Source organism: Anomaloglossus baeobatrachus, chromosome 5, assembly GCF_048569485.1.
Source record: "Anomaloglossus baeobatrachus isolate aAnoBae1 chromosome 5, aAnoBae1.hap1, whole genome shotgun sequence".
Taxonomy (NCBI): Eukaryota; Metazoa; Chordata; class Amphibia; order Anura; family Aromobatidae; genus Anomaloglossus; species Anomaloglossus baeobatrachus.
Genome location: NC_134357.1, coordinates 402850848 through 402866899, shown reverse-complemented (window position 1 = coordinate 402866899; position 16052 = coordinate 402850848). Strand labels below are relative to the sequence as shown.

The 16052-nt window shown below is 45.6% G+C and overlaps 1 protein-coding gene across 1 annotated transcript in view; it reads left to right on the top strand.

The window, feature by feature from the left end:
* The window catches only part of LOC142310215 (NXPE family member 1-like), a 99123-nt gene that overhangs the window by 29238 nt on the left and 53833 nt on the right, over positions 1-16052 (top strand). The window lies entirely within an intron of this gene.

Here is a 16052-nt window from a genome sequence, read left to right as displayed (position 1 = left end):
ACCGAAGTACAGTAGTTGGTTGTTCAAACATTCAAAGGAACCCGAAGACCGAATACCAAATACCAACTCCAGAAGGAACCAAAAGACCAAATACTGACTCAAGATGAAGCCAAAGACCAAATACCAACTCCAGTAAGCATCTGAAGACCAAAGACCTAACAACACCGCCAGATTTGCTCACTATACCTGTATGGGCCCAATTGTCATTGGAAGCAGTGAAGGTGCAAGTTGAACCTTCACTGGAAGGGGAAGAGATACCAGGACTGCTGGTTGCCTATACTCTGGCAACCATGCATCAATGGTAGGTGCTGGTGAAGTGTCTTAACCTGAGTGAGACGAGTTTATAGCTGATTCCCAACAATGAAGTGGCCTAAGTTTTATGTGATGCTTGAAAACCTCACGTGGTTTGCTGCTATAAAACTGAGTCCTGTGAAAGGGGATCCATGTAGCTTGTTGATGTGTCCCAACACAAAGAAGAAGAAGGGTGAAGCAATAGAAGGCAGCGACTTCTTGGAGCAAATGGAAGCAAATCTGACAAAGTTCTCTCTTGACTAGTGGGACAGGTGGAAGAACTTTTGAAACAATATCAGTAGGTGTATGCTTAACTTGATGATGTCTTTAGGTGTACAATGGCTATCTAACTCAAGATTCCTATGGGAAATGCAGCTCCAATACAGGAAAAATACAGCCATATTCCACCACAAATGTATCAGGAAGCAAAAGATCTACTGCCACACATGCTGCAAAATGGGATCATACGGAAGAGGCAGAGCCCTTGGACTGCCAAGATTCTAATGGTCAGGAGAAAGGATGGAATGCTGAGATTCTGCATAAAATATCAATGGTTGAACACCTGCATGATCTGAAACTCACAGCCACTGCCAAGGATCAAAGAGTCCCTGTCTGCTCTCAGCAAAGTTAAATACCTCTCTTCCCTCCATCTGGCCAGCAACTACTGACAGGTCCCCGTGGTTGAGTAGGATCAGCCAAAGACGCTGTTTATTTTTTTCATGGGGTTATTTGAGTTCAACTGGATGCCATTCAAGCAAATGCTCTGGGAGGATTTCAGCATCTGATGGAGAGATGTCTTGAGGACTTGAACTTTGAGGCAACATTGATATACCTGGATGACATTATCATCTTCTCCACTATGTTTGAAGAGCATCTCATCAGATTTGTGCGGGTGCTGGAAATTGAGTGCCTGTCCATGTGGTTTCTGGTGAAAGAGTATAACCAACAACGGAGAAGGTGGCTGCCACGCAAAAATGGCCTACACCCACAATGCTGAGAGAGCTGGGAGCATTCTTGGGACTGTCTGGGTATTACCAAAGGTTACTTAAGGACTTTGCATAAACATGGCACTACTGCATGAATTCTTGAGAGAAAGAGCAGGAGGTGCCAAATACCGCTGGCTTCAGAGGGGTTGAAGAAAGGCAGGATTTTTCCAGGCCTTGAAATTCGCACTAACATCCCAATATTTGTGTGCACAGACTTTTCTCAACCTATTGTGCTATACACAGATGGGAGCCTCTACATTCTGGAATCAGTATTAGCTCAGGTTCAGGAGGGACATGAATGTACAGGGCTCAGAGAAGAATCCTGTCAACTACAGCTCATTCAAACTAAGGTTGTTAGCCCTGGTGTCGGCCATAACAGAGAAGTTTGCAGAGTTCCTGCATGGATCAGAAGCTTATGTGCAGACTGATAATAATCCATATGGAGAATGTAAAGTGGGGGGTGTTAGAAAAGTGATGGATTACAAAGATATCCAAGTATCGATATAAGAAATCCTACAGGTCAAAGGCCAAAATTACGTGTGCAGATGCACTCTCTAGGGTGACCCAATATCACGATTACCTCTCAGTGTGGAGTGATTTGTGACGGTTCTACTATTTGAGCTTCTCCCTACCCTGGAGACTAATAATAAATGTACTTTGCTTTCTGTTGGCGCAGTAAGGGTTAATGTCAGTTTTCCCTTGCTGTAAGTTGCTTAATTGGAGCTCAGCTGCAGCCTTTTGTGGCCACTCCCCTCCTCCTTAAAAGGCCCATCAGCCACCTCTTCCGTGCAGTTCACATTCTACCATGGAGAGAGGGAGTTGTTTTGCAGCTGCTGGTGCAAGTGTTTCTGTTTAGTTGCTGTTGTTGTGGAGCAGCGCCGGACTGGAACTAAAATGCAGCCCTGGCATTTGGGGGTGCACAGGCCCACGTTTCGCGTGGTGAAAGTGTAGTATCTTTGTGCACTTGTAGATTGTGTAACACGACCATATAACATGTAGTCACGGCTGCGTCCTGTATTACAGCTCAGCCTATTTATTGCTCTTAGTAGCAGGACCTGGTGAAGCCGCTATTTTCCTACAGAGCTGGGTCTCGCAGATAATGTAGAGGATGCTGCTCTCCATGTAATGCTGCGGTCACATAGCTGATGGGCAGGGATACAAAATCACACCCCCCTGAACTAAGATTGATAACCTATTCTACAGATAGGGGATCAGGGAAGCTGTAGTTTTGACTGGTGATAATTTTGGATACATACCATTTAGGGAATGTGCAATGACATTTTTGGGAGCAGATCACACCATGGAAACTACTATGAAAAATACTCGAATGACCATGCGCATGTATTACTGTGCACACGATCAGGCTTTTGAAAATGTTTTAATCACTTCAGGTTTCCAAAACCACCAAGTGGTTAAAAGAAGTGACCGGTCCATTCTTCTGGTGTTTTCCACTCAGAAAATGCTCTGTGCTTTACAATGCATATCAATGGGAAGGCTTGGAAGATGCCTGGATTTCTTTTGTTGCGTTTTCCCATCGCTTTTTATTGAAAGCGCAATAAAGAATATGTGACAAAAACAATGGGAAAATAGCCCACACACATAGCCTCTCTATATAATATATCCCACACACACAGCCTCTCTATATAATATATCCCACACACACAGCCTCTCTATATAATATACCCCACACACACAGCCTCTCTATATAATATACCCCCCACACACAGCCTCTCTATATAATATACCCCCCACACACATAGCCTCTCTATATAATATATCCCACACACACAGCCTCTCTATATAATATACCCCCCACACACAGCCTCTCTATATAATATACCCCCCCACACACAGCCTCTCTATATAATATATCCCACACACACAGCCTCTCTATATAATATACCCCACACACACAGCCTCTCTATATAATATATCCCACACACACAGCCTCTCTATATAATATATCCCACACACACAGCCTCTCTATATAATATATCCCACACACACAGCCTCTCTATATAATATATCCCACACACACAGCCTCTCTATATAATATATCCCACACACACAGCCTCTCTATATAATATATCCCACACACACAGCCTCTCTATATAATATATCCCACACACACAGCCTCTCTATATAATATATCCCACACACACAGCCTCTCTATATAATATATCCCACACACACAGCCTCTCTATATAATATATCCCACACACACAGCCTCTCTATATAATATATCCCACACACACAGCCTCTCTATATAATATACCCCCCACACACAGCCTCTCTATATAATATATCCCACACACACAGCCTCTCTATATAATATACCCCCCACACACAGCCTCTCTATATAATATATCCCACACACACAGCCTCTCTATATAATATATCCCACACACACAGCCTCTCTATATAATATACCCCACACACACAGCCTCTCTATATAATATACCCCCCACACACAGCCTCTCTATATAATATACCCCCCACACACAGCCTCTCTATATAATATATCCCACACACAGCCTCTCTATATAATATATCCCACACACACAGCCTCTCTATATAATATACCCCCCACACACAGCCTCTCTATATAATATATCCCACACACACAGCCTCTCTATATAATATACCAGCCCACACACACAGCCTCTCTATATAATATACCCCCCACACACAGCCTCTCTATATAATATATCCCACACACACAGCCTCTCTATATAATATACCCCCCACACACAGCCTCTCTATATAATATATCCCACACACACAGCCTCTCTATATAATATACCAGCCCACACACACAGCCTCTCTATATAATATATCCCACACACACACAGCCTCTCTATATAATATACCCCCCCACACACAGCCTCTCTATATAATATATCCCACACACATAGCCTCTCTATATAATATATCCCACACACACAGCCTCTCTATATAATATATCCCACACACACAGCCTCTCTATATAATATACCCCACACACACAGCCTCTCTATATAATATATCCCACACACATAGCCTCTCTATATAATATACCCCCCACACACACAGCCTCTCTATATAATATATCCCACACACACAGCCTCTCTATATAATATATCCCACACACACAGCCTCTCTATATAATATACCCCCCACACACAGCCTCTCTATATAATATATCCCACACACACAGCCTCTCTATATAATATACCCCCCACACACAGCCTCTCTATATAATATATCCCACACACACAGCCTCTCTATATAATATATCCCACACACACAGCCTCTCTATATAATATACCCCCCACACACAGCCTCTCTATATAATATATCCCACACACACAGCCTCTCTATATAATATACCCCCCACACACAGCCTCTCTATATAATATACCCCCCACACACATAGCCTCTCTATATAATATACCCCCCACACACAGCCTCTCTATATAATATATCCCACACACACAGCCTCTCTATATAATATACCAGCCCACACACACAGCCTCTCTATATAATATACCCCCCCACACACAGCCTCTCTATATAATATATCCCACACACATAGCCTCTCTATATAATATATCCCACACACACAGCCTCTCTATATAATATATCCCACACACACAGCCTCTCTATATAATATATCCCACACACACAGCCTCTCTATATAATATACCCCACACACACAGCCTCTCTATATAATATACCCCCCACACACAGCCTCTCTATATAATATACCCCCCACACACAGCCTCTCTATATAATATATCCCACACACACAGCCTCTCTATATAATATACCCCCCACACACAGCCTCTCTATATAATATACCCCCCACACACATAGCCTCTCTATATAATATACCCCCCACACACAGCCTCTCTATATAATATATCCCACACACACAGCCTCTCTATATAATATACCCCCCCGCACACAGCCTCTCTATATAATATATCCCACACACACAGCCTCTCTATATAATATACCCCACACACACAGCCTCTCTATATAATATACCCCACACACACAGCCTCTCTATATAATATACCCCCCACACACAGCCTCTCTATATAATATACCCCCCACACACAGCCTCTCTATATAATATACCCCCCACACACAGCCTCTCTATATAATATATCCCACACACACAGCCTCTCTATATAATATACCCCACACACACAGCCTCTCTATATAATATACCAGCCCACACACAGCCTCTCTATATAATATATCCCACACACACAGCCTCTCTATATAATATATCCCACACACACAGCCTCTCTATATAATATACCCCACACACACAGCCTCTCTATATAATATACCAGCCCACACACAGCCTCTCTATATAATATACCCCACACACACAGCCTCTCTATATAATATATCCCACACACACAGCCTCTCTATATAATATACCCCCCCACACATAGCCTCTCTATATATATATCCCACACACACAGCCTCTCTATATAATATACCCCCCACACACAGCCTCTCTATATAATATATCCCACACACACAGCCTCTCTATATAATATATCCCACACACACAGCCTCTCTATATAATATATCCCACACACACAGCCTCTCTATATAATATACCCCACACACAGCCTCTCTATATAATATACCCCCCACACACAGCCTCTCTATATAATATACCCCCCCACACACATAGCCTCTCTATATAATATACCCCCCACACACAGCCTCTCTATATAATATACCCCCCACACACAGCCTCTCTATATAATATATCCCACACACACAGCCTCTCTATATAATATACCCCACACACACAGCCTCTCTATATAATATACCAGCCCACACACAGCCTCTCTATATAATATATCCCACACACACAGCCTCTCTATATAATATATCCCACACACACAGCCTCTCTATATAATATACCCCACACACACAGCCTCTCTATATAATATACCAGCCCACACACAGCCTCTCTATATAATATACCCCACACACACAGCCTCTCTATATAATATACCCCCCCACACATAGCCTCTCTATATAATATACCCCCCCACACATAGCCTCTCTATATATATATCCCACACACACAGCCTCTCTATATAATATACCCCCCACACACAGCCTCTCTGTATAATATACCAGCCCACACACAGCCTCTCTATATAATATACCCCCCACACACAGCCTTTCTATATAATATACCAGCCCACACACAGCCTCTCTATATAATATACCCCCCGCACACAGCCTCTCTATATAATATACCCCCCCGCACACAGCCTCTCTATATAATATACCCCCCGCACACAGCCTCTCTATATAATATACCAGCCCACACACAGCCTCTCTATATAATATACCCCCCGCACACAGCCTCTCTATATAATATACCAGCCCACACACAGCCTCTCTATATAATATACCATCCCACACACAGCCTCTCTATATAATATACCAGCCCACACACAGTCTCTCTATATAATATACCCCCCACACACAGCCTCTCTATATAATATACCAGCCCACACACAGCCTCTCTATATAATATTCCCCACACACAGCCTCTCTATATAATATACCAGCCCGCACACAGCCTCTCTATTTAATATACCCCCTACACACAGTCTCTCTATATAATATACCCCCACTTACTGCCCCTCTCCAAAATTTTGCGCCTTTCCCCACACACACACACACTGCCGTACACACACTGCCCCCCTCTGGATAAAGTACTCCCCCCACTGCCTCTCGCAAAACTGTGTGCCTTTCACAAACATTCCCCCATTATGTGCCTTAATCCCCTCTTCACCCATCCACAGTGATTACTCCTTTCATCTTCGGCTCCTCCATGGAGCGCGCTGCCCGATGTGTCTCTATGGCGACAGCAGCACGGTGATCACGTGAAAGTGCTGAAATCATCACGCAGCTGCACGTCCGAGTCCAAGTCCCGGCGCTATCACGGATCAAATGTATTTACGTCTGACAGGGACAAATACATTTGAAAAGGGAGGCGGGAGCTGCAGTCATCGCAACCGCTGCTATCCTTGCCGTGTGTACCGTGGGCAGCATAGTTTGCCTTGCACAAACAATTGCACAGCAGAGTCGGGGTGGCACAGCACAGCGCACTGCCTCCTGCTGATTTCAGCTGTGCAAGTGTGCGCAAGGGAAACTAATGCTGGGCGCGTGCACACGGCAGAAGAGACTGAGCAGCCCACTACAGGCACCGGACTATCAAGCATTTGCCAGAATTGCCCTATGGCCAGTCTGGCCCTGTTGTGGAGCTACCCTTTCTCTTGTATTTTCTTCTTTGATATGGTTTTTCCCCTTTACCATTTGTTGTCTTATACCTCTGTGTTTGAGTGCAGTGCAACTGAGTTTTGGTTTTCCCCGTTTGTCTATTTTCTGAGGGAGCCACCACACTGATCCCGGTCCTCCCCTGGGGTGGGGGGAGAGGCGGATACTAGATCAGGGCTGGTTATGAGCAGGGTCAGGGTGGTGACCCAGATATCCTCACCTTCAGAGGTATTTCTGGGATTAGGGATAGCTAGAGCCCCCCTAGCCTGAGGGTCAGTCCAGGAGCTCTTATCCCTATTACTTTCATTCGGTCCCATGATACACAACAGTGACCAATTTATGATGTGAAAGAAGAATTGGAGGGAGATGAGACCCCCGACTTCAGGTGCTTCTCTTTCAGCCTTGGTAGCCACTCAAGAGGTGGGATAAGAGAGACAGTCAACTCGGTTACTGGGACACCCAAAAGATGAATGGTTACAGTTACATCAGTGTGATCCTGGACTTTGAATACTGCGAAATTGGGCGACCCTAGGCCAGAAGCCCAGCACAGAAGAGAGGAGAACCTTATTGATCAGAGCCTTGCAGAAACTAGGCCAGTTGAATTGGCTCTGCATGAAGAATGGCCTGCTCTACTGATGGATCTAGTCACCTTGAGAATTTGGGATCACCTAGCAGGCATCAAGCTTAGCGAAAGAGACCAATGAAAGGGGCACTTACTTTGGAACAGAAAGTATCTTCCTGTGGTTGCAGCAGCTTGTGTATTGGCCTCAACTGCAGTGGGTGGTAGAAGAGGTCTGCCGAAAGTGCCAAAGTATGTACTGACCAAGCCTCCAGACCATAGGTCCCCCACTCAAGTGATTAGAACATCTGAACCCCTGGAACTGATGTCAACTTGCTCATTAGGTAATGGGTACAAATACTGCTTGGTCATGACTGACCACTTCACTAAATTCAAGGTCAAGACCTCAGCCAGAAATTAGAATGCTGAGTCAGCAGCCCAGACAATCTGCCGAGACTTCCAGCATTGGTGTCCCACCTACTAGGTATGCACAGGATGAGTTCATCTGGTAGCAAATAGTGAAGAAGGCTCATGAATGTGCTCAAGTACTGACCACCTTGCATTCACCTTTGAAGACCATCAAGATACAAAGTGACTCCTCTTATCTGAGGACTGCTGAGTTTAAAAGAAGGAAGTAGGTAAGGGAGAAGGTACAACAAAAGAGGAACTTAACTAAAATCTTGGAGTGTTTATGCAAGAACATCAGCATCTGCTTATCCTGAAGAACAATTAGGAGCTCAATAACAATGTAAGTGTTTTCTCGAGGGAAGAAATTTGAAAAGATGCTAGGTCAGGTGATGGTTGTAGTACAACTTTCTGTATAAGCACGGGGTGGCAGAGAAGGGGCGGAATTGGCGTCAAGATTCAAAAGGAAGCAGATGGTTGTGAGTCGGATTGGACCTGTGTGTACAGATTTTCCCAGGAAAGTCAATTCACAGAAAAAGTATTTGTAAGTATGTAAAAGATTTTAAAAATAAAAAACACAGTATATGACATAACTATTTAACACTAATTTTCTAAGTAAATATAGGGTTTCTAAAGGTGCTATTGACATGAATTTCTTACCAGATGTCAGTAATAGAGATGAGCGAACCAGTCCCGGTTCGGCTCGAGGTCGGTTCGCCGAACGGAGGTCCCGTTCGAGTTCGGTTCGTCGAACGTTCGACGAACCGAACTCGAACCGCATAGGAAACAATGGCAGGCATTCACAAACACATAAAAACACATAGAAAACACCCTCAAAGGTGTCCAAAAGGTGACAAACAACTCACAACACAACACAAACACATGAGAAAGTGACAAGGACATATACTCATGTTAAAACAAAAGAGCAGGACAAGGAAAAAGAGGAGGAGACACAGATATACGCATGGCACGCCCTTCTAAAATCATGTAAAACACCGCAAGGTGACTCCAAGCGGAGTCTCCCTTTTTTCCAAAAATTGGGCCCCACACACACCCACCCCTTCAGTGGCAGCAGTTGTGCCCCAGTTGTACACTTCACAGCTAGGTTTGCATCAAGCACATTCAAAAATACGCCATAATTAACCGTCCCCAGGATGACACCAGGGTAGGTAGCAAAGTCTTTCCTGATCCCAGCTCTGTTCATCTTGGCTCCTTTTAAAAAACACAGCAAGCAAGGGTTACTACAAGCGGAGTCTCCCTTTTTTCCAAAAATTGGGCCCCACACACACCCACCCCTTCAGTGGCAGCAGTTGTGCCCCAGTTGTACACTTCACAGCTAGATTTGCATCAAGCACATTCAAAAATACGCCATAATTAACCGTCCCCAGGATGACACCAGGGTAGGTAGCAAAGTCTTTCCTGATCCCAGCTCTGTTCATCTTGGCTCCTTTTAAAAAACACAGCAAGCAAGGGTTACTCCAAGCGGAGTCTCCCTTTTTTCCAAAAATTGGGCCCCACACACACCCACCCCTTCAGTGGCAGCAGTTGTGCCCCAGTTGTACACTTCACAGCTAGATTTGCATCAAGCACATTCAAAAATACGCCATAATTAACCGTCCCCAGGATGACACCAGGGTAGGTAGCAAAGTCTTTCCTGATCCCAGCTCTGTTCATCTTGGCTCCTTTTAAAAAACACAGCAAGCAAGGGTTACCCCAAGCGGAGTCTCCCTTTTTTCCAAAAATTGGGCCCCACACACACCCACCCCTTCAGTGGCAGCAGTTGTGCCCCAGTTGTACACTTCACAGCTAAATTTGCATCAAGCACATTCAAAAATACGCCATAATTAACCGTCCCCAGGATGACACCAGGGTAGGTAGCAAAGTCTTTCCTGATCCCAGCTCTGTTCATCTTGGCTCCTTTTAAAAAACACAGCAAGCAAGGGTTACTCCAAGCGGAGTCTCCCTTTTTTCCAAAAATTGGGCCCCACACACACCCACCCCTTCAGTGGCAGCAGTTGTGCCCCAGTTGTACACTTCACAGCTAGGTTTGCATCAAGCACATTCAAAAATACGCCATAATTAACCGTCCCCAGGATGACACCAGGGTAGGTAGCAAAGTCTTTCCTGATCCCAGCTCTGTTCATCTTGGCTCCTTTTAAAAAACACAGCAAGCAAGGGTTACTCCAAGCGGAGTCTCCCTTTTTTCCAAAAATTGGGCCCCACACACACCCACCCCTTCAGTGGCAGCAGTTGTGCCCCAGTTGTACACTTCACAGCTAGATTTGCATCAAGCACATTCAAAAATATGCCATAATTAACCATCCCCAGGATGACACCAGGGTAGGTAGCAAAGTCTTTCCTGATCCCAGCTCTGTTCATCTTGGCTCCTTTTAAAAAACACAGCAAGCAAGGGTTACTCCAAGCGGAGTCTCCCTTTTTTCCAAAAATTGGGCCCCACACACACCCACCCCTTCAGTGGCAGCAGTTGTGCCCCAGTTGTACACTTCACAGCTAAATTTGCATCAAGCACATTCAAAAATACGCCATAATTAACCGTCCCCAGGATGACACCAGGGTAGGTAGCAAAGTCTTTCCTGATCCCAGCTCTGTTCATCTTGGCTCCTTTTAAAAAACACAGCAAGCAAGGGTTACTCCAAGCGGAGTCTCCCTTTTTTCCAAAAATTGGGCCCCACACACACCCAACCATTCAGTGGCAGCAGTTGTGCCCCAGTTGTACACTTCACAGCTAGGTTTGCATCAAGCACATTCAAAAATACGCCATAATTAACCGTCCCCAGGATGACACCAGGGTAGGTAGCAAAGTCTTTCCTGATCCCAGCTCTGTTCATCTTGGCTCCTTTTAAAAAACACAGCAAGCAAGGGTTACTCCAAGCGGAGTCTCCCTTTTTTCCAAAAATTGGGCCCCACACACACCCACCCCTTCAGTGGCAGAAGTTGTGCCCCAGTTGTACACTTCACAGCTAGGTTTGCATCAAGCACATTCAAAAATACGCCATAATTAACCGTCCCCAGGATGACACCAGGGTAGGTAGCAAAGTCTTTCCTGATCCCAGCTCTGTTCATCTTGGCTCCTTTTAAAAAACACAGCAAGCAAGGGTTACTCCAAGCGGAGTCTCCCTTTTTTCCAAAAATTGGGCCCCACACACACCCACCCCTTCAGTGGCAGAAGTTGTGCCCCAAATGTACACTTCACAGCTAGGTTTGCATCAAGCACATTCAAAAATACGCCATAATTAACCGTCCCCAGGATGACACCAGGGTAGGTAGCAAAGTCTTTCCTGATCCCAGCTCTGTTCATCTTGGCTCCTTTTAAAAAACACAGCAAGCAAGGGTTACTCCAAGCGGAGTCTCCCTTTTTTCCAAAAATTGGGCCCCACACACACCCACCTCTTCAGTGGCAGCAGTTGTGCCCCAGTTGTACACTTCACAGCTAGATTTGCATCAAGCACATTCAAAAATACGCCATAATTAACCGTCCCCAGGATGACACCAGGGTAGGTAGCAAAGTCTTTCCTGATCCCAGCTCTGTTCATCTTGGCTCCTTTTAAAAAACACAGCAAGCAAGGGTTACTCCAAGCGGAGTCTCCCTTTTTTCCAAAAATTGGGCCCCACACATACCCACCCCTTCAGTGGCAGCAGTTGTGCCCCAGTTGTACACTTCACAGCTAGATTTGCATCAAGCACATTCAAAAATACGCCATAATTAACCGTCCCCAGGATGACACCAGGGTAGGTAGCAAAGTCTTTCCTGATCCCAGCTCTGTTCATCTTGGCTCCTTTTAAAAAACACAGCAAGCAAGGGTTACTCCAAGCGGAGTCTCCCTTTTTTCCAAAAATTGGGCCCCACACACACCCACCCCTTCAGTGGCAGAAGTTGTGCCCCAAATGTACACTTCACAGCTAGGTTTGCATCAAGCACATTCAAAAATATGCCATAATTAACCGTCCCCAGGATGACACCAGGGTAGGTAGCAAAGTCTTTCCTGATCCCAGCTCTGTTCATCTTGGCTCCTTTTAAAAAACACAGCAAGCAAGGGTTACTCCAAGCGGAGTCTCCCTTTTTTCCAAAAATTGGGCCCCACACACACCCACCCCTTCAGTGGCAGCAGTTGTGCCCCAGTTGTACACTTCACAGCTAGATTTGCATCAAGCACATTCAAAAATACGCCATAATTAACCGTCCCCAGGATGACACCAGGGTAGGTAGCAAAGTCTTTCCTGATCCCAGCTCTGTTCATCTTGGCTCCTTTTAAAAAACACAGCAAGCAAGGGTTACTCCAAGCGGAGTCTCCCTTTTTTCCAAAAATTGGGCCCCACACACACCCACCCCTTCAGTGGCAGCAGTTGTGCCCCAGTTGTACACTTCACAGCTAGATTTGCATCAAGCACATTCAAAAATACGCCATAATTAACCGTCCCCAGGATGACACCAGGGTAGGTAGCAAAGTCTTTCCTGATCCCAGCTCTGTTCATCTTGGCTCCTTTTAAAAAACACAGCAAGCAAGGGTTACTCCAAGCGGAGTCTCCCTTTTTTCCAAAAATTGGGCCCCACACACACCCACCCCTTCAGTGGCAGCAGTTGTGCCCCAGTTGTACACTTCACAGCTAGGTTTGCATCAAGCACATTCAAAAATACGCCATAATTAACCGTCCCCAGGATGACACCAGGGTAGGTAGCAAAGTCTTTCCTGATCCCAGCTCTGTTCATCTTGGCTCCTTTTAAAAAACACAGCAAGCAAGGGTTACTCCAAGCGGAGTCTCCCTTTTTTCCAAAAATTGGGCCCCACACACACCCACCCCTTCAGTGGCAGCAGTTGTGCCCCAGTTGTACACTTCACAGCTAGATTTGCATCAAGCACATTCAAAAATACGCCATAATTAACCGTCCCCAGGATGACACCAGGGTAGGTAGCAAAGTCTTTCCTGATCCCAGCTCTGTTCATCTTGGCTCCTTTTAAAAAACACAGCAAGCAAGGGTTACTCCAAGCGGAGTCTCCCTTTTTTCCAAAAATTGGGCCCCACACACACCCACCCCTTCAGTGGCAGCAGTTGTGCCCCAGTTGTACACTTCACAGCTAGATTTGCATCAAGCACATTCAAAAATACGCCATAATTAACCGTCCCCAGGATGACACCAGGGTAGGTAGCAAAGTCTTTCCTGATCCCAGCTCTGTTCATCTTGGCTCCTTTTAAAAAACACAGCAAGCAAGGGTTACTCCAAGCGGAGTCTCCCTTTTTTCCAAAAATTGGGCCCCACACACACCCACCCCTTCAGTGGCAGCAGTTGTGCCCCAGTTGTACACTTCACAGCTAGGTTTGCATCAAGCACATTCAAAAATACGCCATAATTAACCGTCCCCAGGATGACACCGGGGTAGGTAGCAAAGTCTTTCCTGATCCCAGCTCTGTTCATCTTGGCTCCTTTTAAAAAACACAGCAAGCAAGGGTTACTCCAAGCGGAGTCTCCCTTTTTTCCAAAAATTGGGCCCCACACACACCCACCCCTTCAGTGGCAGCAGTTGTGCCCCAGTTGTACACTTCACAGCTAGATTTGCATCAAGCACATTCAAAAATACGCCATAATTAACCGTCCCCAGGATGACACCAGGGTAGGTAGCAAAGTCTTTCCTGATCCCAGCTCTGTTCATCTTGGCTCCTTTTAAAAAACACAGCAAGCAAGGGTTACTCCAAGCGGAGTCTCCCTTTTTTTCCAAAAATTGGGCCCCACACACACCCACCCCTTCAGTGGCAGCAGTTGTGCCCCAGTTGTACACTTCACAGCTAGATTTGCATCAAGCACATTCAAAAATATGCAATAATTAACCATCCCCAGGATGACACCAGGGTAGGTAGCAAAGTCTTTCCTGATCCCAGCTCTGTTCATCTTGGCTCCTTTTAAAAAACACAGCAAGCAAGGGTTACTCCAAGCAGAGTCTCCCTTTTTAAAAAAATTGGGCCCCACACACACCCACCCCTTTAGTGGCAGCAGTTGTGTCCCAGTTGTACACTTCACAGCTAGATTTGCATCAAGCACATTCAAAAATACGCCATAATTAACCATCCCCAGGATGACACCAGGGTAGGTAGCAAAGTCTTTCCTGATCTCAGCTCTGTTCATCTTGGCTCCTTTTAAAAAACACAGCAAGCAAGGGTTACTCCAAGCGGAGTCTCCCTTTTTTCCAAAAATTGGGCCCCACACACACCCACCCCTTCAGTGGCAGCAGTTGTGCCCCAGTTGTACACTTCACAGCTAGATTTGCATCAAGCACATTCAAAAATACGCCATAATTAACCGTCCCCAGGATGACACCAGGGTAGGTAGCAAAGTCTTTCCTGATCCGAGCTCTGTTCATCTTGGCTCCTTTTAAAAAACACAGCAAGCAAGGGTTACTCCAAGCGGAGTCTTTCTTTTTTCCAAAAATTGGGCCCCACACACACCCACCCCTTCAGTGGCAGCAGTTGTGCCCCAGTTGTACACTTAACAGGTAGATTTGCATCAAGCACATTCAAAAATACGCCATAATTAACCGTTCCCAGGATGACACCAGGGTAGGTAGCAAAGTCTTTCCTGATCCGAGCTCTGTTCATCTTGGCTCCTTTTAAAAAACACAGCAAGCAAGGGTTACTCCAAGCGGAGTCTCCCTTTTTTCCAAAAATTGGGCCCCACACACACCCACCCCTTCAGTGGCAGCAGTTGTGCCCCAGTTGTACACTTCACAGCTAGATTTGCATCAAGCACATTCAAAAATACGCCATAATTAACCGTCCCCAGGATGACACCAGGGTAGGTAGCAAAGTCTTTCCTGATCCCAGCTCTGTTCATCTTGGCTCCTTTTAAAAAACACAGCAAGCAAGGGTTACTCCAAGCGGAGTCTCCCTTTTTTCCAAAAATTGGGCCCCACACACACCCACCCCTTCAGTGGCAGCAGTTGTGCCCCAGTTGTACACTTCACAGCTAGATTTGCATCAAGCACATTCAAAAATACGCCATAATTAACCGTCCCCAGGATGACACCAGGGTAGGTAGCAAAGTCTTTCCTGATCCCAGCTCTGTTCATCTTGGCTCCTTTTAAAAAACACAGCAAGCAAGGGTTACTCCAAGCGGAGTCTCCCTTTTTTCCAAAAATTGGGCCCCACACACACCCACCCCTTCAGTGGCAGCAGTTGTGCCCCAGTTGTACACTTCACAGCTAGGTTTGCATCAAGCACATTCAAAAATACGCCATAGTTAACCGTCCCCAGGATGACACCGGGGTAGGTAGCAAAGTCTTTCCTGATCCCAGCTCTGTTCATCTTGGCTCCTTTTAAAAAACACAGCAAGCAAGGGTTACTCCAAGCGGAGTCTCCCTTTTTTCCAAAAATTGGGCCCCACACACACCCACCCCTTCAGTGGCAGCAGTTGTGCCCCAGTTGTACACTTCACAGCTAGATTTGCATCAAGCACATTCAAAAATACGCCATAATTAACCGTCCCCAGGATGACA